General features: G+C 42.0%; 1 pseudogene; it reads right to left on the reverse strand.

Annotated features, from left to right (window-relative positions):
* Nucleotides 1-531: 531 nt before the first annotated feature.
* On the reverse strand, nucleotides 532-17314 carry LOC121837925 (annotated as a pseudogene).
* Nucleotides 17315-21033: the final 3719 nt, after the last annotated feature.

Consider the following 21033-nt stretch of genomic DNA (forward strand, 5'->3'; position numbering starts at 1 on the left):
ACGCAGGCGTTCCAAATTCTAATGTGTTCGGCGATATCAGTGGAAACAAAGGCAGGTAGCTTTAGGTCTACCCACTAAACCTTCCAACAAGAGCTCGGCTTTCTGACCTCCCCAGGCTCTCTCGTCTCCACCTATCCTTCAGGTTTTCGGCGCGTAGCTTTGTGGTTTACAGACCAAGTGCTGGTAATATTTAGTTGCAGCGACAGAATCAATTGCTGTAGTTCGTTTTTGCAGTTAATATATGAGGAAGTATAATGTGCACTTATTATTTCGAGTGTGGAGACGCCAACCTTAAAGTAGTGGAGAGGACCGCTGACCTAAATTATAGTTCACAACTCCTCGATACCGGAATATGCAGCTCTGGAGAGATCAGGCGTCGGTTCTGAGTGTTTCTGGATTAAAGGTAATGTAGTCATTTTTTTTAATTTGCTAAAACAGTTTAGTTATTCAAATGACTACAGTACCTGCATCGTCAAATCAATCAGCCAACTATTATTTTTTGCTTCAGAAACAACTTTAATTACAGTAATTTTATTGCGAAAATCCATCCGCTGCAAAGTTTGGTTTCCGGTGTATTTTACAATTTTTGTAATACACTTCATAATTTGTACTGCCTTCTTTCACGCAGGCTTGCTTGTAGACGCTTATACAGGACGTAAGTTGTTTTTCATCCAAAAAATGGCTGTGCACGTACATCTCACAGGCTTCACCTAGAAAAGATGCGATTTAACGTTATGTTGTGAAACATTTTAGGATATCATGACCCCGTTTTAAGCTGCGCTACAAGCTGGTAGCTCTATATTTGATGTTCCTTTACGTTCCTTCATAAACACTCCATGTTTTCTGCCAAACAGTGCACTTTGACCATCAATTATGAACTAAACTCATCCAATGAATATTTCGAATGTATAAAATTAGAGCTTTAATATTTTATATTCTCTGTGAGAAAAATAAAGTATGCATCTCGCAATACTAATGCTGAAACTATTAAAGAGTATTAAACATTGGTGCGTCGTATGCATTGCGGTTGAGTACGCTAACCAGCGTTTATGAAGGTATTAAAAAACGAGTCAGTAAACAGCTCTTTCTTAAATCTGAGTATCCATGTTTGTTCAATGAGAATTGACCGTGATTGTTGTTTCGTAAGCGAATCGTAGCCTTCAACATTTTAATATCGATATTTGTGACTTTTCTACAATTTATTGATGTTTATAAAGTTCCCCTCGTGCCCCAAAGGTCTGTCGTAGGTGATATAATTAAATCAAAAGTATAATTTAGCATTATAAGAGCTCGTTTTAAAGCAAGAAATGTTTTATAACCGAAACTTCGACTTCCAGAAATACGCACGCCCGTATATTTGCTCATATCCCACGACAGTGCATTTGATCCGAAGCGGTTTGGTTAGCTTGGCAACATATCATGTAGAGTCTACACAGACACTTTTTTTTTAATTACACCAACGTATACTATTTGCATTTTAATGCGGCAGATATTTAAAGCTAGAAAGGCATTGGAAATATAGAAATAATTCTCGAAGGGTAACGCTATGAACTATCAACCGTGGCGGTGGTCAGAGCACGAGTATAAAAAGAAATTATTTACATATAATTAACTAAAATTCTTTAACTATATTTTTCACCAATCGTTTTAGCTGGCGTTTTATAATTGGAGATTTCATATCCGTTTTTAATAAAAGCTAGTTCAGTTGTTAGATATTAGGTCTTAGAATTACTTGAGCTACGCACCAAGTGTCAAATTACTGAAATTCGCCGCGTGACTACATGAATAATATTTTTGATCAAGATTAATAACTTGTTCTGCCTTTATACACGACGGTCTACACAACTCTAATTAAAATATGCGAGAAAAAAATATACAGGAAGTTCAGGCCACTTCCGGCCGCCATGACAGGGGAAAAGAAATAGTTCTGGTTCTCTTATGTTTAGGTTGTGTTTTGGTGGGAGTGCGATGACTCTTGTTTCTCTAGCTAGAAATTGCGTAAAAGCTAAGCTCTAAAAATGCCCCAGTGGCATGCTTCTAAGTTGCCAATGCGTACCGGCACGAACAGAATGTCACAAGTGAAATATTTCGAATATTCCGAGACGAGGGACGTCACCGACGCTGCCGAGTCTGGTAGATCACAGAACAACGAGATTGGCAGACTGTGCTAGCACCTCGTTGTGCTGTCGAGAGATGGCGCAACGTGAGAAACGCGAGAATGTTGCGCCTTGACCGGTCATCTCCGTACGACGATGGGTCATTGCGACACGTACAAATGCAATGTGCACGCTGCTCTGGGAAAGAAACCTTGAATACCAAAGGAAGTAATTCAAAACACTAAAAAATCGTACATTGCTGAGACTGGCGTCACGCGAAAGCAGGAGTAATAAAAAAACAACGTTTGGAATATGATCTGCCAAGACACGGCTCGGCGACCCTTGCCGAAAAGCTCGGCGCGTATCTTCGGCCTTTGCGGGAGGTAGGTCCCCATCTCCGAAGCCTTGCCGTACAAGAAGTAACTGGACGCATTTCAGGAATTGTAGGTTTTGGGTCGGTCTCAGTTAAATGGACCAGGCGGCTCGAATTGATATTCGTGAAGATGCGCCCATGATTCCTTCGGCACATTAGTAATTTCTTTCCGGAACAAGTGCTCTTCCTTTTCACCCAAGGGTTTCGGAAGGCATGTCGACCCCGCATTAGTAAATATGAGGAAGTACCGCAACTAGTTGTCGGTGTTGAATTTTTTAGAGTGGAAGGCGTTTGTGGGTTTGGAGGTTTCGGGTCATTCTCGGGTAAATTAACCAGGGGTGTCGAATAGGTAGTTCTGAAGTAGGCCCACGATACATTCGGCAGATTTGTCATTTATTTAAGGAACAAGTGCTCTTTCTTTTCACGCAACGAAAGAAGAAGGGATATCAATCCCGTATAAGTAAATTTCAGGAGGTATCGAAGTGAGTCCTCGGCGGTAAGACTTTTAAATAAAAAGCTACTCACCGAGGGTCCTTAAAAACAAGTAAAAACAATAGCCAGTCGGAAGTAACATACACCTCCGGAAGTTCGGCCATTATTTAATTTTGTTTACTTCCGCACACACTGTATTGGCAAAACGTTGATTATAATTTTTTTCATTAATTAGGCACTAATTATTTTTATACTCGTGCACCGACGACAGCGTCGGCTTTCATCTTTATTGTCCTTTTTTTACTTAATACTCTAAGTGTTAAAGAAAAAAAAAAAACCAGTATCCTACAGGCTCTGCGGAGTTAATCATAAACAAATAGTGGCCGAACTGCCGGGGGGAGTATCTTAGTTCCGATTTGCTATTCCTTTTGCTTGTTTTTCAGGACCCTCAGAGAATAGTGCATACTTTAGAAGTTTACCGCGGGTGACTAACTGTGATACCGCCAGAAATTTAGTCATACGAGATCGACCTGCCTTGCTGCACCCTTTTGTGAAAAGAGAGGACACTTGCTCCTCAAAGAAACGACAAATCTGCCTAAGGTATAATGGGCGCAGCTTCAGGACTACGTATTCGACTTGCCTATAGGTAAGTCCACATACCTGCGCACGACTTAAAACCTACGAATCCCTGAACGCGTTCGACCACTTCGTGGGCGCCAGGGAATCCGCGATTGGCACCTACCTTCCCCAGGCACCGAAAGTATGCCCCGAGCATTGCCGCAAGGGTCGCCGAGCCGGGATTTGGTTTTAGCATACAATCTTCCGAATGTTTTTATTACGCTTCCTTTAACGCGATGGTAATCCACAATTTCATAGTGTTTTGACTTGCTTGCTTTGGAATTCAATTATTTTTTCTTGAAGTACCGTCCATATTGCATTTGTAGGTCCCTAATTGCCCATCGTTGTACGGAGAGGGTTGGTCGAAGCGCTGCGGCGCCGGTGCCGCACTTGAGCGTTTGTCGCGTTGCGCCGCCTGTGGGCGGCTCATCGAAGTAGGCTATCACTGTCGGCCAAAGCCGTCGTCTGGCGATCCCACAGGCTCGGCTGCGTCGATGGCGTCCCTTGTGAGATTGTCTTCGTGCCGGTACTCATCAGCAACTTAAAAGCACGACTCTGGGGAATTTCTAGAGTCTCGCGGAATTGCTCGCTGGCGAACCAACAATCTCCACGCACCCACCCAAACACAAGGTAAATATAAGTGAACCCGAATTATTTCTCTCCCCCTGTCATACCGGCCGGAATTATGGCGCGCAAATCCCGTATACATAATGGGAGCGTGCGACACCAGAAAGGGGCGTACCGATCCGCCTTGGCAGCTCATATATCCTCGCCTTGGCAGCTCATATATCCTCCTCTATACTCACAAAGCCTGGCATTTCGACTACAGAGCCATAGAGTGACCGTTCACTAATTTGAAGCGCGAGGATCTGGTAGCAGAGGGCATCAAAAAGTCATTTCTTGGGGAACCGGGACGTCAGCGCACAGCTTTTGCAGCGGCGAGGACCCGAAACACACTTGTTCGCTCGGGAGAAGTAGGTTGCGGCGTCTCGCCGCAGCGGGGGGCGCCAGTCACGAGGCTCTGCTATCATCCGTTGTCTACCGCTCCACCTTTTCTATTTCGGCGGCCGCTTCTCGTGACGATCTGCCAGGTTTTGTCAGTAAATAGGAGGCTATGGGCAGCTACATTAGGGTGCTTCGATGGCGGCTCCGACTGCTCTGTTTAGCGTCCCATTCCCCCATGCATGAAATATTATCCCGAAGTAGCAAGAATTAGCGTCATAAAAACCGGAACCTTATTCTGTTAATTGTCGTAATCCTGGTGGTTGGTCGTAGAAATGAAACTAGAGAGAACGGGCAAGCGTGAGTGTCACTGCTGTGATGTCGTCCTAACTTCTAGCTTCTAAAGCTTCCGAGGGCGGTCAGCTAGAAAGCGACCTGCAGCAGATATGGGGGTTGATATGGTGTGTGCCATATGAACCATCAATACTGTGACACCGCGGGATCGCGACGGGCGACAGCATGACACACCTATTATATCATTAGGCAGAAATTGCGGTTCCACATTTTTTTGGACGCACCAAATCCACGAGTCATAAACGCGATCCAGGCACTATTGCCGCACCAACGACAGTGTCCGTGTAACGTCGCGAAGTAAAGCGCTGCCGGCTCAGACCTCTTCTGGTGTTCACGCAACGTCTTGGCCGCGTCTGCGCCGTCCGGCGGATGCACTTGTCGATCTTGATCCTGATTAAATGCTTGGCAACTCGACATTCGAAAATGTGTTCATGTTCAACGTTGCTCTCTATACGCCTAAGTTGCTCAGAGCTCGAATTCAATCACGTCCCCCGCAATTGTAAGCGCCAAAGACGGCAAAACACAGCCATGTTTTTAGTTCATGTGCGCTTGAATATACAGAAAAAGCAATCGTGTGTTCGACGGTTAGGAAGTCACTAAAGGCCGAATTTCACCAGTGCCACTAAGTGATAAATTTCACATGTTTATCAAATTGCTCTTCGCTTGCCGGCGAGGATCGAATAGTCGTATAGGGATTGAGATGATAGCGCCTGTTTTTACCAGCGCAAGGAAGGAATGTGTTTTAAGATGCTGAATCTTGTGAACTCACGAATTTAGCGCCAACTGTAGCCCGAATGTTTTCTATAGCGCTCTGCACAGGCACCTTGACGCTGAATACCAAACTAACGTAGGCTACTATATGCGATCTTTATGCGGAATGCCTTGCTAGAAGCGCCACCGTAACGCCACTGTCTTGTCGCACGTTTCCAATAGATGGAACTTATTCTCAGATTGAAAATATTGAAAACACAGAGGCATTAAAATACAATAAGACATATATCCTACAGAGTAGCATTCTAGACCGCGGCGGACGTCAGGGCACGACTATAAAAACAATTAGGCAATGAATTAACTAAAATTAGCTGGTTTAATTGGGAACTATTTTAGCTGCTATAGTTCACTTCGAGATTCGCAGCCCGTCGTAAATATAAAAAGAGATGATTTTGTAAATAAAAAGACACACCATATTCGAGTAGTCATTTGGCGAATTTTGGTAACTTGCCACTTAATTACTCAAAGAATTTTTTTTCTAAATTTTAACAACTCATTTGATCTATATTAACTACAGGGCTTCAAATCTCAAGTTGAAATATCCCAACTTGAGATTTGCCTGCTTGACATCTGCAAGGAATAGGTTAAACGAAAGTAAGCTAATTTTATTTATTCAAGCCGCTATTTTTTTGTATTCTCGTGCCCGTGCGTCGCCACGGTCAATGACGCTATTCTCCTGGAATAATTTCTTTATTTCCAGTGCTCTTTTGTTCGGAATAATTTTTTTCATAGCAAAAAAAAGCAACTCCAGTATACTTGTTGCATGCGTACAATATGTAACAATAGCTCGCAATTTGCAGCTGTAAAATCGCATGCAAACTTGTACCATGCATGTGAATCAGGCTTGAGAGAGCGTCAGAAGTAAGTAGGAAGAAAGCAGACGAATTTTTCGGCATGTTTTTTTTTTTTTTTTTATGACGAATTTAAATATCTGAATTCCTCTAAAACATAAATGTTTTATTTATGAAATGCACAGCAGAGGTTTGCTCTTGTCAGATAAAGCAAGAAAATACTATATATCGATCCGGCCTGTCATATTTTGCCCGTTCTTTGTACTGATTAAATCAGGGCAAAATATCTAAACCCGCCGGAGCCCGCAGTCCGTCTTTGAGCTCCGTCATCTCGAGGCCGCCAAAAATTACGAGTTACCCGACCTTTCTCACTAGATTTCGTACATGAATTCTACGATACCCTGGCGAAGCATACGCCATTATCACCCGGTACGCGCTTATTAAATCTTTAGGAAAAGCGCCACCAAATCACATAGCGTAGTAATAGACCATGACTTTTTATGTTCATTCTTTGCTTACAGTGTTACGCACTATTGTCTCAGAGATAATGGAGATCTAGTTCGATTTTCGAATTTCATAAATTGACATCATAAAGTTTAAGTTCTTACTCACCTCTTGAAATCACCCTTAGTATATCACACTTTTCAAAGTCAGAGTCTATAAGTTCGTATAATCCAAAATCCACTGTTCTGTTTGCTGAAAATGTCAAGAGTACTTTACATGCTTTATATTCTACGACGAAGTTCATAACTTTCTAGTTAATTTTCAACTAATGGTACCGATTATCCCCAACGTGGTGTCCTCAGACTGCAATAAATCCGCAACAAAGGCGATAATTCGAAATTAATTTTACAAATAAAAATCATAAACCATTCCACTCTGTAAAGGTGGATGACCGGCGAACCTGTTTAGCACACGACACAGACGTGACACAGAGTTTTGAACAAAGGTACAAACACATTTATTGTCTTGATCGGTGATCATCGTCACGAACGGTACGGACACACATGTCTAGGACTATCGCCGCCCCGAGGGGCCGGAGGAAACTAGACACGCGTGACTGAACCGCCACCCGGTGGAAGGAACAGAAACTACGCACGCAAGCGCTTGGAACGACGGCAAAGAGAGGGCGGTGTGCTCTTGCCCTCCTTCTCTCCTCCAGCTGCTGAATGTGTTCATGGATGATGTGACACGAAGTCGTGACGTCATTTTTTCCGCTACATTTAGCGGGGAAACTGAGTTGGTGTTGAGGTCACGTGACGTGAATTCCCCCGCTAAATCTAGTGGGGAAACTGAACCCGCTAAATTTAGAGACGAAATCTTTCTGCTATACTTAGCGGGGAACTTATTTCGCTAAATTACCGAGGAAAATTGGGTTTTTTTGTGGACGCACACGAAAATTCCATGGATCCCTTGCCATAAACAGCTTCGCTGTAGAAGCAGACACTGTACCTTCTTGTTGTATCATTAGTTTTCAAAGAAGGGAAGCGAGTGAAGAGCTAAGATAATTTTGAGTGTAAATTCAGTGCGAGAGAGTGTTGGAAAAGAATGTTGACGTAGATACTGTGCACTTAAATATGGACACAAAGGCATACACAAAATATTGACTGCGCCCTGTCTTTCCAAAGCCCTTTAAGTTATACTGCAAGGGCTGCAGTATTTGAGGTGGATATTTTAGATTATTTTAATAGATATAAAGCAGTCATTTCGGCGAGTACAATAAATCCTGTTTTATTAAAGTCCTCACTAAATTTAGTGATGAAGCTCCATTAGTGTATAGGTCACGTTTTCTCAAGTTTCCCCAAAATTAGTTGGAAAAAGGAATTGGCGCATAGGTCTTATGACGACAATGCCAGGTAAGGTCTTCTTATCGCGAAATGTATTGGAAAACTTGAATTGGTGTTTAGACCACGTGACGTAAATATCCCCGCTATATTTAGCGGAAAAAATGAGTTGGCGCATAGGTAAATTCATTGCATATAGCTTCAGAATTTAGTAGATGCTCCGCCCCGCAGTTTTAATGGTCTGCTGCCACTGCCTCCGCTGTCGAAACGTGGTTCGTCGTTTGTTCCATGACGTGGCCACATCGTAAACGTCGGCTTAAGGAAAGAATGAAGTGAGATAAACTCGCTGTTTTTCGAACGAGACGACATCGTCGCCAGGCGTCAAAGGTGCTGTGTAAATTCGTATGGGGCGAAGGCCTGGAAGATTTTCTACCTTGTGTTGTCGAAAGTCACGGCAGCACACCTTCATGTGTGACAATGGTAGGGTAAGCCAATTGTTACTTACCTGATTTACCATTCGACTGGTCACGACACATGGCGAGGGCACAAATTTCACGCGAAAAAAAATAGGCCCTTTTTTGTCACCCAGGCCGGGAAAAGAGGGGGGGGGGGGGGGGGTTCCGCTTTCGTGCATTACATGCACGAAAGCGGAAACCAGCACAGCTCTTCGATGTATTTTTAAAGCAATGGTTCGTCAGGTCGTGACACCAGGGACGTGAAAAAATGGGCAAAAAAGTTCGGCTGGCTTAGTTACATGAATTCGTTTAAGGAGCATTTGCCACTAAATTCTTAACTTGTCATCTACCGTAGTCAGTTTACTAATGCTTGTACATTAAAGCATAGAATGCATTTTACCGAAGTCTCCTGATTCCATACACTTTTTCGTCCTTACCGTCAGTCCGTCCTCCCACGCATTTCCACGCAAAATTTAGCGACAAAATTAGAGCCACGTTATCTGACGTTATATGACCTATACACCAACTAATGTTAAGTGCTAACGTTAGTAGCAACGTTATTAGATTAGCTTAGTTACGGAACTGCTCATTGACGCTGCATGCACGAACAGTACACCCCATCACTCACCACGACTCGCCAAGCGTCGCTCGACGCGCCGCCCGACGACTGCTTTGGTAACTGCAGCGTATTCTATGGGAATCGGGCACGGTGAAATCGGGTCGGGATCGCTGGGATCGCTACGTACGTTTCGAAGCACGGCGTCTAGATGGCGCTTCATCTCTGCTCTTTGGAACGCACAGTTATGAAACGAAAATTTAGATTGCGCTTCGAACGACACTTGGCGGATTGATGTGAGTGAGGGGGGGTACCCCCTTCCGCTTGAGTTCCACAACTGAGGTTATCTAGTAACGTTGGTTAGTAGTAAGAGAAGGTTATTAATTTATTTAAAGACACAAACATAAGGGAAGTAGAGAGGCCCGGACGTCCTGGCACATGATACACACACCTACTGCACGCAAAGAGTAAACGGCTAGCAGAGGTGCACCTCCAGGCCCGACTTAAGCACAAAGTGTAAAAAAGAGCGCAGGCTCTTAACCTGAATGTTCGGTACACCAAGAACCTGATCTAATTGCCTTTTTTTTTAGAGCGCAGCTCTTAGGGGCCCGTTCCCGGCTTGAGCGGCGTCGGCGTCGGCATCGGCGTCGGCGTCGGCGTCGGCGTCGGCGTAACCAAGGTCACCCCAAGGTCACGTGACCCCCAAGGTCACGTGACCCCCAGAGTCACGTGACCCCCCCCCCCGAAGTCACGTGACACCCCCCCAAAGGGGGCGGTCATGTGACCCCGCCGCCGAGGTCACGTGACCTCCCCGATGACGTCATCGTCACTGATGACGTCACCGGCATCCGCATCGTCATCGTCATCATTACTGATGACGTCATCAGTGACGTCACTGATAACCTCACCGGCATCCGCATCGTCATCGTCATCATCACTGATGACATCAAAGACGTCACTGATGACGTCACCGGCATCTGCATCGTCATCTTCATCATCTCGGATGACGTCATCAGGGACGTCACTGATGACGTCACCGACATCCGCATCGTCATCGTCAGTGATGACGTCATCAGTGACGTCACTGATGACATCATCAGCATCGTCACGTGACCCCCCAAGGTCACGTGACCCCCCCAGGTCACTTCACCCCCCTAGTACCCTTCCCTCCTCCTCCTCAAGAGCTGCGCTCTAATTCGGTGTTACAGGGAGTTGTAAACGGCTTTCACTTTTTTCTCTCTCTCTCTCTCTCTCTTTCTCTTTCTCTCTCTTTCTCTCTCTCTTTCTCTCTCTCTTTCTTTCTTTCTTTCTCTATTTCTTTCCTTCTTTCTTTCTTTCTTTCTCTCTTTCTCTCTTTCTCTCTCTCTTTCTTTCTTTCTTTCTCTCTTTCTCTCGTTCTCTCTTTCTTTCCTTCTTTCTTCCTTTCTTTCTTTCTTTCTTTCTTTCTTCTTTTCTTTCTTTCTTTCTTTCTCTCTTTCTTTCTTCCTCTCTTTCTTTCCTTCTTTCTTTTTTTCTTTCTTTCTTTACTTCTTCCTTTATTTCTTTATTTCTTTATTTCTCTATTTCTTTTTTCTTTACAGCGAAGCTGTTTATGACTAGGGCTCCGTGTATTTTTCCTGCGCGTCAACAAAGCTCGCGCGCCCTCTATTTGTCGTAATTCCAAGCCCTTGCGTGCTTAGTTTCCTTCTGCTCTCCCGGGGAGGCGGTCTCGTCATGTGCGTCTACTTTCCGCCGGGTGGCGGTCCCGTCGCTAGTGTCTACTTTCCTCCGGGCCTGGGGGCGCGCTTAGCTCGTACCTTTGTTCGAAATTCCGTGTCATGTCTGTGTCGTATTCTAAACAGCTTCGGTGGTCGTCGATATTCACAGAGAGAAATGGCCAATTAATATTTTTAATATAATTCAGCTAGGAGATTAGACACTTTCAGTACTAAGCAAAATTGGCAGCAACCTCCATCCTCAAAGTCCTACAATGCATATATGAAATACAGTATTCTTAATATGCAATAGCCTAAAATTATTTAGAAATCTTTATACCGGCGTTTCGGGAAGTGAATATTCTTTATTTTTTATCAGATTTCCCGATTCATTGAGCGGGGAATCTAAATAGGTGAATATCCTAGGTCTTATGACATCAGCTCACGTGACATTGAATTTCCCGCTAAATTTAGCGGGAAAAGAGAATTTGCGTATGGGTAACGTGACGTTAGGTCACGTGTGATTTTTTTTTAAACAATGTTATTTCGTACAATGAATATAATTGGAGTTGCATAAAAAAACACTTAAACAGAGCAACTTCAATGAGAGTGTGGTCTCACTTTATCAGGGTCTTGAACATAAATACTAAACGAAAAAAACATTCCTCAATACCACGTTTAGTATAATAAATTTCAAAAGAATGATGTCTGTACCAAATAGAAAACAGAAACACCAGTTCCAGCAAAGGAGCAACAGTAATAGCACAAACATTTAGCAGGCTATGAAAATTATAAGAATTGGTGTAGAAATCAATAAACATAAACACAATAAACAACGTAACTAGGTGGTGTGTTCAATCGGGTACTCCTCGTGGAAATAAAGTATATTTGCAATTTTTGTAATTGTCGACTCAAAAGTGGCGCTCAACGATCGTTTTTCAGTGTGTAAATTTGGCGTTAGTCTTGGTTGAAAATGTTAGGTACTGCACCTTTGGTATTTTAGTGGACCCGTTGCTAATTAGAACAAAAAAAGTGTTTTGAGGCAGAATAAACTTATCCTATACTCCGTTTCACCTTACGTCCGGACGCAGCGGACGCAACAAGCTATCCTCGCCAATTCCGCTCTGAGGACCTAGCCCGTGATACGATTTCCGCTCGTCACTCTGCCCCTCTCCAAGGTCACGTGACACTCACGAGCCCTCTGATTGGCTCCGATGACTCGTAACATCCGCTACGCTCGGAAGTAGGGTGAAACGGAGTATAGTTTGCATTAGTGCTAAATCTGTTTGAAGTATTAGCTTTGTTAGAGAATGATTTCAATCGAATATGTTAAGTACATGCCTAAAGGCTCTCCTCTTAATCAACTGTAATTTGTTCATATATATTTTAGTAGAAGTATCGTTTTCGCTATGAATTTGTGTATAGGTCCCGTGAGAATGAATGCCGTCACGTGGCCTAAAAATACAATTTAGTTTTCTCCCTAAGTTTAATGGGAAATGGAGGGACGGACAAACCGACGGACAAAAAATTGGGGTTGGCGGTTCCTTGAAGTGCATTTTACGTTTTAATATAATATTCATCCTTTCTTATGTATGCAAACGAAAATAAAGAATTAATGCGTTGTGAATGGTAGGATTTGTAAATCCGAAATTGTTGCAAATCTTTAGCAAACCTACTGCATTTTTTAGGTTAGAATTCATTTAAACGCATCTTACAACACTAAATGTAGTTTAACATTTTGTACGTCGTCCGTCCGTCTGTCTGTTCGACCATCAGTCCGTGCGTTTCCCGCTAAATTTAGCAAGGGAACTGAATTGGTGCACTCGACGTCAGGTCAGATGACATCCATTCACATCACGTGACCTATACTCCAATTTAGTTTCCCCTCCTAATTTAGTGCTAAAAATGATGTCACGTGACCCGATGCTCCAAGGCCTATGCACCAATTCAGTTTTCCCGCTAAATTTATCGAACAAAGGGAATCGGTGTTTAGGTCACGGGACCTTTACAGCAATTCAGTTTCCCCGCTACATTTGGCGGGAAAACTGACGTGAAGTGACCTATCTAAGCTATACCGTATATTGTCTTTCAAACGAATTAAAACGAGCGTTCCTCAAATGGTGCATTCCGCGCATGTATAATACTTTGGTGGTAAAGGTCGCTGTAAACAATTAATGAACGATTATATTGGAGAAATACCAAACTAGTCATGTGGAAAATTAAAATACTTTGTGTTTTTTCCTCTCCAATCAGCATCCTTGTTTTGTGATATTTTGTTTCTCAGAAACAGAAGAGAAAAAATATGCCAAGAAGGCTAAGCTGAATGTCCGGAGTGAAATAGTTTAAATAAATATAATTTTGTCTCCGAAAAAGATAATCAAAATTACATTGTTTTCTTTTTTTTTCAACTATTTACACTTTGTTTTTTTGTCAAATGCCAACGTATATTTAAGAAATTAGACAACTGGACAACCTGCACGTTGATTTATTTATTTAATATCAAATGCTAAAGGGGTTCTTCGGCGATAGTTTGAGCTACCCCAAATAATTATATGCTCTGAATCCCTGGCTTTTACCCTTTTCGGTATGTTTCTTAGTATTGCGAAATTAAGAATAGTCCTTGCGAAATCGACAAATGAAAATAACGCCAAAATCAATATTCAGGTATACCACCACTTTCAAGGGCCGTGACGTCAACCGCTAGCAGGCTTGCAGGTCGAGCAGGCAGTTTATGAAAAGGATTATACCGAGCGGTTGTTTCCAGCTGCTGCGCGGGTGCTGGAGCGAGCTTCCGAATCATTCACTTCACACCATAAAACAGCTTGTCATCAGTTGGGAACAAATTCTACAGCTCATAGACTTAACCCCTTGCTGCCGCTGGCGTCGCTTTTGATTGTTTCCAGTAGGGACTTTCAGTGTGAATAAATTGGTGAAGTATGGTACCAAGATTGGAAATTCAATAAGCTCGAGAAATTCTTTTTAATTTTGCTCTAAAATTCGGGTTACCAGTCCAGCGATGTTTGTTGGTGAGTTTAGAAAATTTTCAAGCAAATCGGCGGACCGTGAATAAAACGCGAACTACCTTTTCATGAGAGGGAGGCAACTGATAAGCTTCAGCTAGTTCCTGCTCCAGTTTACTGTGTTCATGATTTTTTTTTAATGCTTGTGTAAGTGTAGCTGCAGGTGTGGCCTTCTATCCAATTCGGTGTTTGGGGCCTCAATATAAAAATAGTAAATTTGAACTTGTGGGAACAACAACTTCAGTGCGGCCAATCAGTCAAATTTGGGAACTATAGATCTTCAGATTATATACTTCTGTCTTTCGTAAGGCTAGGCATTTGATCGATTCACCAACCGATTATTTGATTTATGCTTTAGTTGCAATTAATGTTTTAGCCGGTAAATCGGTTCCACTTTGACAAACAAAAGAAAAAGTAAAATTTTAACGCTTTCACCACGAAAACGTGGATGAGTACACCTGTATAAAGGCAAACTTTAGGTGAAATTTGGACACAAGGTGGACTAACTCCACACAAATGGAGTAGGTTATACTTGTCCCGGCCACTTAAACGTCTCGCGAGTGTCCGTTTAGCGCAGCAGAAACTATTGTGAACAATAAAAAAAGTTGGCTATGGCCAGAGAATACCGACAGACCTATTTGCCTCTAGGGCTAACGTGATTTCTGAGTGTGGGTGTCGTTTGACTTTTATCAACTATACATCAAGGTTGATTTAATGTATGAAAGTGTACATCGTGCCGTTTATCACGTACTTAGCAAAAGCAAACAATTTGATTCTGACAATTTTAAAATAATATTTATTTATTTTTTTAGCCTCAGGGCTTTAGGGCTATGTATGACAATGAACGAAACTAATTAATCGATTAATTAGTTGATTAAAGGGAGTGGATTCATCGTGTTCAACTTTTTATTCGACGCCCGGCCTTAGTGTTTAGACCATCAAAGACGATACAAGAAGAATGCCATCATTATTTTGAATATTCAAATGACCGACAAAAGCTATATTTTAGGGTTGCTAAAATGATTCCATGACTTTGTCCAACTAAATAAGTTTTAAAAGAATGAAGCTTCACTACGGGGAAAACAAGGCTACAAACACACCATAGTGCTAGGATGTGTTGGTCTCCATATCCCAAGCAGTGCACGTCGATGCAACTATTTTGCATAAAGACTGATCATTCTCTTTCAGTAATAAAAAAAATATTAAGTAAGTTTTAAAACTCACGAGTCTTCAATGTTACACGCATAGCATTGTCCTCAATCCCTCTGTATCCGGGTGTTTTTTCCGTAGACACAAACAAGGGAACTTCAATTCTGAAAGGTATAATGATGTTGTCAAAGGCGACTTCTTAAAATGTAGCAACTTGTCGCACACTTACGTTTCATTATTAGCTTGTGTCCATCCCTGCATGAACATATATTGACCGGTACCGCTCAATTTTGTAACATTAGCATAGACACACGCATATTCTGGATCCGTCAGGTTTGGTTGGTAGGTGCGATAGTACATCCATGAAAATGGATCGCAATTCTGAAGAGCCTGCAAGACAATTTTGTTTGAAAGGAACGTACTTTTTTATACGTTTGTAGTTTTAATGCTTAATTTCATTCTAACGGGAGATAATTGATATTGTTTGTTCGTAGAAAGTGAAGCGAAACCCCGGAGCTTGCCGCCTGGCAAACACTTTCGCCGCCAAACAACTGCGTGATTCGGTAGGCATCGCACGTGAACACGTGACGAATGAATCCACGCGACGCTCCTTCGCCTAAGTCTGTGCAGCTATGCGTTCTTCGAGTTGTCACAAAACACAGAGGTAAGAGGAGCGACAAGGCGGCACATCAACAGACGGGTCTGTCAGCGTCGGCCACGCAGTTCTCATAAAATATTTCTGCATATGACAAATTAATTGACAGATGAAAATACAGCTAAACATTTTTCGCTAAAACACAGCTGTGTTATGAGACAGTGTGGTTTTTGTCCTCACTCTTGTGTTCTCTTGTCCACGGGGTTTTCGAGTATTTTCTAAGAGTAGACTTAAATATGATGTCGCAATTTTATAAAGTTTTAGCCGTGCAAAGATGGCTCGTGTGCACAAAACGTTAACATTAGTAACAATTGGGGGCTGAAAAACCAGAACTACGAAATGATTAATTTATATTAGGCGCAATAAAAAAACGAAACTATTGAAAATTCATACTTCGCTCAAAAGTCAGAAGACTTTTTTATTTATCATATGGGAAAATGTTAAGAGAAACAAATGGTGGATTTACACAGCCAATAATGAAAGGGTATCTATTGCAATAAATCGAGAAACACATGGAAAATTTAGGTAGACCAAATTGAGCTTCGAAAATGAGAGTTTTATGGTGTTGGATTACGCTTGAAATCTGGTCTCAGAGTAAGACGTCTTGAATAGAGAAGGCATATTAAATATTTAGGCCATACACTACTCGGTTTTAACTAAAAATATCTGATATACTATCACCAGAGTAAAAAAAATAAAAAATCGGATAAAAAAACAAAGACTGATATCTGGACGTGTTTTCTATAAGCAGTTGCTATGTTCGGCGATCGCTTTCGCCCTCCCCCTTTCTTATCCGTTCATTGGGCGCCTAATCTTACCAATGATAAAGCGCTCTGCCACTCCCGAGTCAGTGGAACCCTTGATCTTAGAGGGCAGTCTCATGAGATTAAGGTGAGACGGTCGATTTCCACTGATGGCCAGACTGCCTCTTTTCTATTCAGGCAAGAGCCGGACGACAGTGTTCATCTATACACTGGCGATTGTTGTCGGTTGCATCTTGCCAGATAGGCAAGATTAACTCAAATATTTTGCTTGAGGGTGCTTCAGTTTTTGAAGTCGCACAAAGAAGAGCGCAAGAGGACAAAACAAGAACGCAACTCCGGGTTTTTAGTATGCTCTAGAATATTCAAATATCGACCAGTGTTCGCATGTGTCGTTTGGTGCTTCCAAGAGCTTGAGCATTATGACAAACTTGATGCGTTATTTGGTGCCTAAACGACAAAAAAAATTAATTTGAACTTTCCGTTTTTTTAATGTTTGGTACCTATTGGGTATTGTTATGCAAAAATTCCAGCTTTTAGGATTTGTACAAAAATAAATTGACAGAATACACAAAATATGTAGACGTAACTATTCAAATAAGAGATTCGCTACATTTTGTTTTAAATACGCGTCGAAAAGTCGAGAGCCTGAATATACTTGATTATATAAAATATAGACATACCCTGTTAATGTCTTGGTGACTTTCACAATATTGGTGATCATCAACTTGAGTTCCATCGTTTGCAATAACCTGTCTTGTTAGGGAGCAGCATATTAAAAATAGAATAGTGACTTCTTTCATATTGTTGAGCTCCGTAGAAATAAAATCTCAACCACCAAGGAATGAGTTGGCTTCTTGCATTATAAAGACTATACTGTTTATCGGTGATGTTTAAATAACATTTCAGGTTCTGTGCGTTGCCCTCCACGTTGAACTTCCTACGGAAAGGATAATATTACGATGTGAGGTCAACACTCTTCTGCGGGGTGAACCCTGACATATGCATTCACGATTACTCAATTTACACTCCAAACACTTTAGACTGTTACGAAAACAAATCCCAGTACAACGTGAGTTTGTTTTTTGGAATCGTATTTGCATGCCATATTTGTACTTATTTGCATGTGTGGGATAGAAATAAAAGCATGGCAAGTGTTTTTGTGCCATCTACGATCAAAACTTCGACCTACGCAATACGTAAAGTATTGCGCATTTGAAAGTCTTGGTGTTAAGATATTTGTGATTTTCAACTTTTACATCAAATTTCGTTTTCAGTTTTTATTCGAATACATACCTGCCAACGTTAACATTTGCATTTTAATTAGAAACGTTTTCTTTTTGGACCATTTTTTATTATATAAAAATTGCATTCAGCGAGTATAAACGAATATCTTCTATTTGTTACGCGGATATTGTAGTCACTGACAGCCAAGAATCGCAGGGCGCAACGGAACCCGGGCATCTCATTATAGCTTCCTATCAAATGAGATTGCAGCATTCGCCGTTAGGAATGCCAAGGAACGAATTACAAAGCAAAGGGCCTGAACATGATACGCCGCACCCTGCGTGTCCTGTGCTGTCAGTGACCCTAGGTATTGTACACCTTTAATTGTAGCTAATATACTTCTCTCCTCGCTCTCTAAGATTTGCTTGAGCTCAATGAACTGATATTTTATGACAGGCGCATCATTATTTTTTTAGGGTTTAACCACTTTCAGTCATTCCGAAGCATCATTTGTGTTCTATGTGTAATCTCATACTATGTTCTGTTCGAATCTTTACTTTTGATACACTACAAAGATAATGCTTAAAGAAAGCTCACCATTTATATTGTGTGATGCTTCAAGAGATTTAGGAATCCAGTATGTTTTCGCTTGCATCTCTTTACATATTCAAGGTCTATATTCATAAATAAAAACAATATTATACTAGAAGTAGTCATTTATATTATTTTTACAATGTACAAGACACGCATGTTTTCTACATCGTAAAACACCATGATGTTTCTTTATGATTGTTATATAATAATCAAAATTCGGTGGTTTACTTTTGACAATTATAGGATGTGTTGATGTTTAATGGAATTTCCCTTATTTGGAGCCACTTTTGGAATGGGACTCCGCGAATGCAAGCATGTTCACAAATAAAACTCGCCAACGGGCTGGAAACACATTGCATTAGGTAAGTTTTAAACGTAATTAATATATTATTGTTAAATTTATTTTTTAACATTCAAATCGTCATAGTAAGACCTTTCTTGAAGGGGGAATTAATACAAATGTTTCAATTACCTGCATTGGGAGTTAAGGATTTATAAAAAAAAAATTATATATATAATGCGGTAGCGTTAGCAAAAACGTGAAACGTAACTATTATTACACGTCAAGATTCGCTTCCCTTGGTGTTTTGTTTGTATTAGTACACGTGCTTGGTTCGTGAAATATATAATTATAGATATGATTTAAAATCTACAAACACCTGCTGGATTTGTACTAGGCCAGACTCCCAAGTAGTAGCGTTCACTAAGCGCGGCTATGATAGATTGCTTGATAAACAGTTCACAACAAAAGAGGTTTTTAAACTCGTTTTAAAGCATAAAATGCTTTTTACCTAAACACCATTCCCAACTTTTTTCCGCTCCGTCCGTCCGGTCGCATGGGCATTTCCCGCTAAATTTAGCGGGGAAACTAAATAGGTGCTAAGGTCACGCGACTCAATTGTTGTCACGTGACCTGACGTAAAAATGTGTGTATATGTCACTTGACTTCTACACCAATTCAGTTTCCCCGTTAGATGTAGCGGGAAAATAGGTTTTAAGTGACAGTTCGGGTCAGATTACATATACACCAATTCACTTTCCCCGCCTAATATATATCTAAAATCTGCATGAAACTAAATGTCTTTACTCGCCGAAACGACGGTTTTATGTCTTCCAAATAAGTTTAAACAATCACACCTGAAATACTGCATTTCGTGCATTTTACAGGGGGTGCGGAGGTAAACAACGATAACTAATGTCCGAACTATATAGCACTGCACAGGCCTACTTTTTGAGTCCCGGCCTGGGCCCGCTGACTGTTAGTCTTGCCCGACCCAAACCCGGCCCGACGGCATGCCTACCTAATCAGGCCCGGTCATACCCAGCCCGATGGGGTGCCTACCTGATCAGGCCTGGCCCGGTCCCGGTCGGGTAAGAGGCCCCAAGGCATGGCTCCTCTCTTAAGATTAAAGTTGTCATTGGGAGGTGTTGGTGGATATGACTCGTTTAGCCTAATTGGCATGAGAGACTCAGTCAAAATGTTATCTGTCAGCATAAAGATGCGAATTTCAACATGGAGAAATTAACAGTACTCGTTCAAAAGATGAAGGAAATTTCGAAACATTATTGAACATATACACCTTTCCAAAAAACGCTCCTAGGCCGCCGCCATGTTGTTGATGCTGATGCGGCTGGCGCGACTCTCGCGCCCTCTATCAGCTAGAAATTTTCTGCCGCTCTCTGGGACTGTGAAGACCCGCCCAGCGCGGTTCTTTACCTACGTTTTTGCGGTTTTGAATTCGACGTTTTCTCGCCTCTCTTGAAAGTTTCCACTTAAATGTTTTTATGCGTGCTGCGTACCCTTTTTGTGTTGTCTTCCATTGTGAGAAATAGGGCTGTTAAGTGCCTGCCATTCAAGCTTTTCTGCTCGACATTCACGGGAAACGAAGCAGGTGAAGGACGTCGAACGACCCTCGACGCGATTTTGCGAACATTGTTCTCCCCCCTCCCAGAGATAATCCGCGTAGAATCCTCAGTCCTCTCCAAAAATAGTTGTCCGGGTTGGGGTGAGAAACGGGTCAGTCGCGTTCGTTTCTTTGCCTTGGTGCGGTTGTGAAAAAAGGAAGCTCTCCCCAAAACGTGCCCCAAAACGAAGTCAACTCGGATTCCGTCCGATCGTCAAGATGTGACTGTCGTCGACTGTGACTGTGTTATTTGAGATCTTTCTCAAATAAATTCTTTTCGGATAACGCTGCATCCTGTGGTACGTACGATATATTGTTCGAATGTTAACACTTCCTCAGTTGTATGTCCGTGTCCTGTCCATCGGTAAACACGTCATTTGTGAGCGTTAAAAATGCATGCCTTTCGGCCCTCTTCTGTTGCAATTTACTTTTGATAGCAAAGCGCTTTGTCGTTTCACATGCGGCGAATCCCGCGGCGCCGTCAAAACTTATCGTAAGAAAAAAAAAATAGCTAGAACTATACATTCCATACGCATTCGTTCTGTCGCGCGCGTACCCAACAAAAATAGATAAGTTTTTTTTTTTTGCTTTTTTTTGTTTTTTCAAATGTGGCACGATGTTTTCTCAATGTCCTCGGGAAAATACACGTACCATGCAACACAAAATATAGCGAGAAAAGACAAGAATTTAGCCGCCAGCAGCGTTTGAAACTGCGCCTACGCAGGCTGCGCCCACTGAAATCACAGTCCCCTCGGTTAGGGTTAGGAGGGACGCCGGTGAGAGTCTAGCCTCAAACTCAGTGACTGGGCTCGAAAACGGCTTGTCGCCCCTGGGGTCGAGTGTTTTTTGGAAAGGTG

This window comes from Ixodes scapularis, unplaced genomic scaffold, assembly GCF_016920785.2.
Source record: "Ixodes scapularis isolate PalLabHiFi unplaced genomic scaffold, ASM1692078v2 PGA_scaffold5__190_contigs__length_132052651, whole genome shotgun sequence".
NCBI classification, from domain to species: Eukaryota; Metazoa; Arthropoda; class Arachnida; order Ixodida; family Ixodidae; genus Ixodes; species Ixodes scapularis.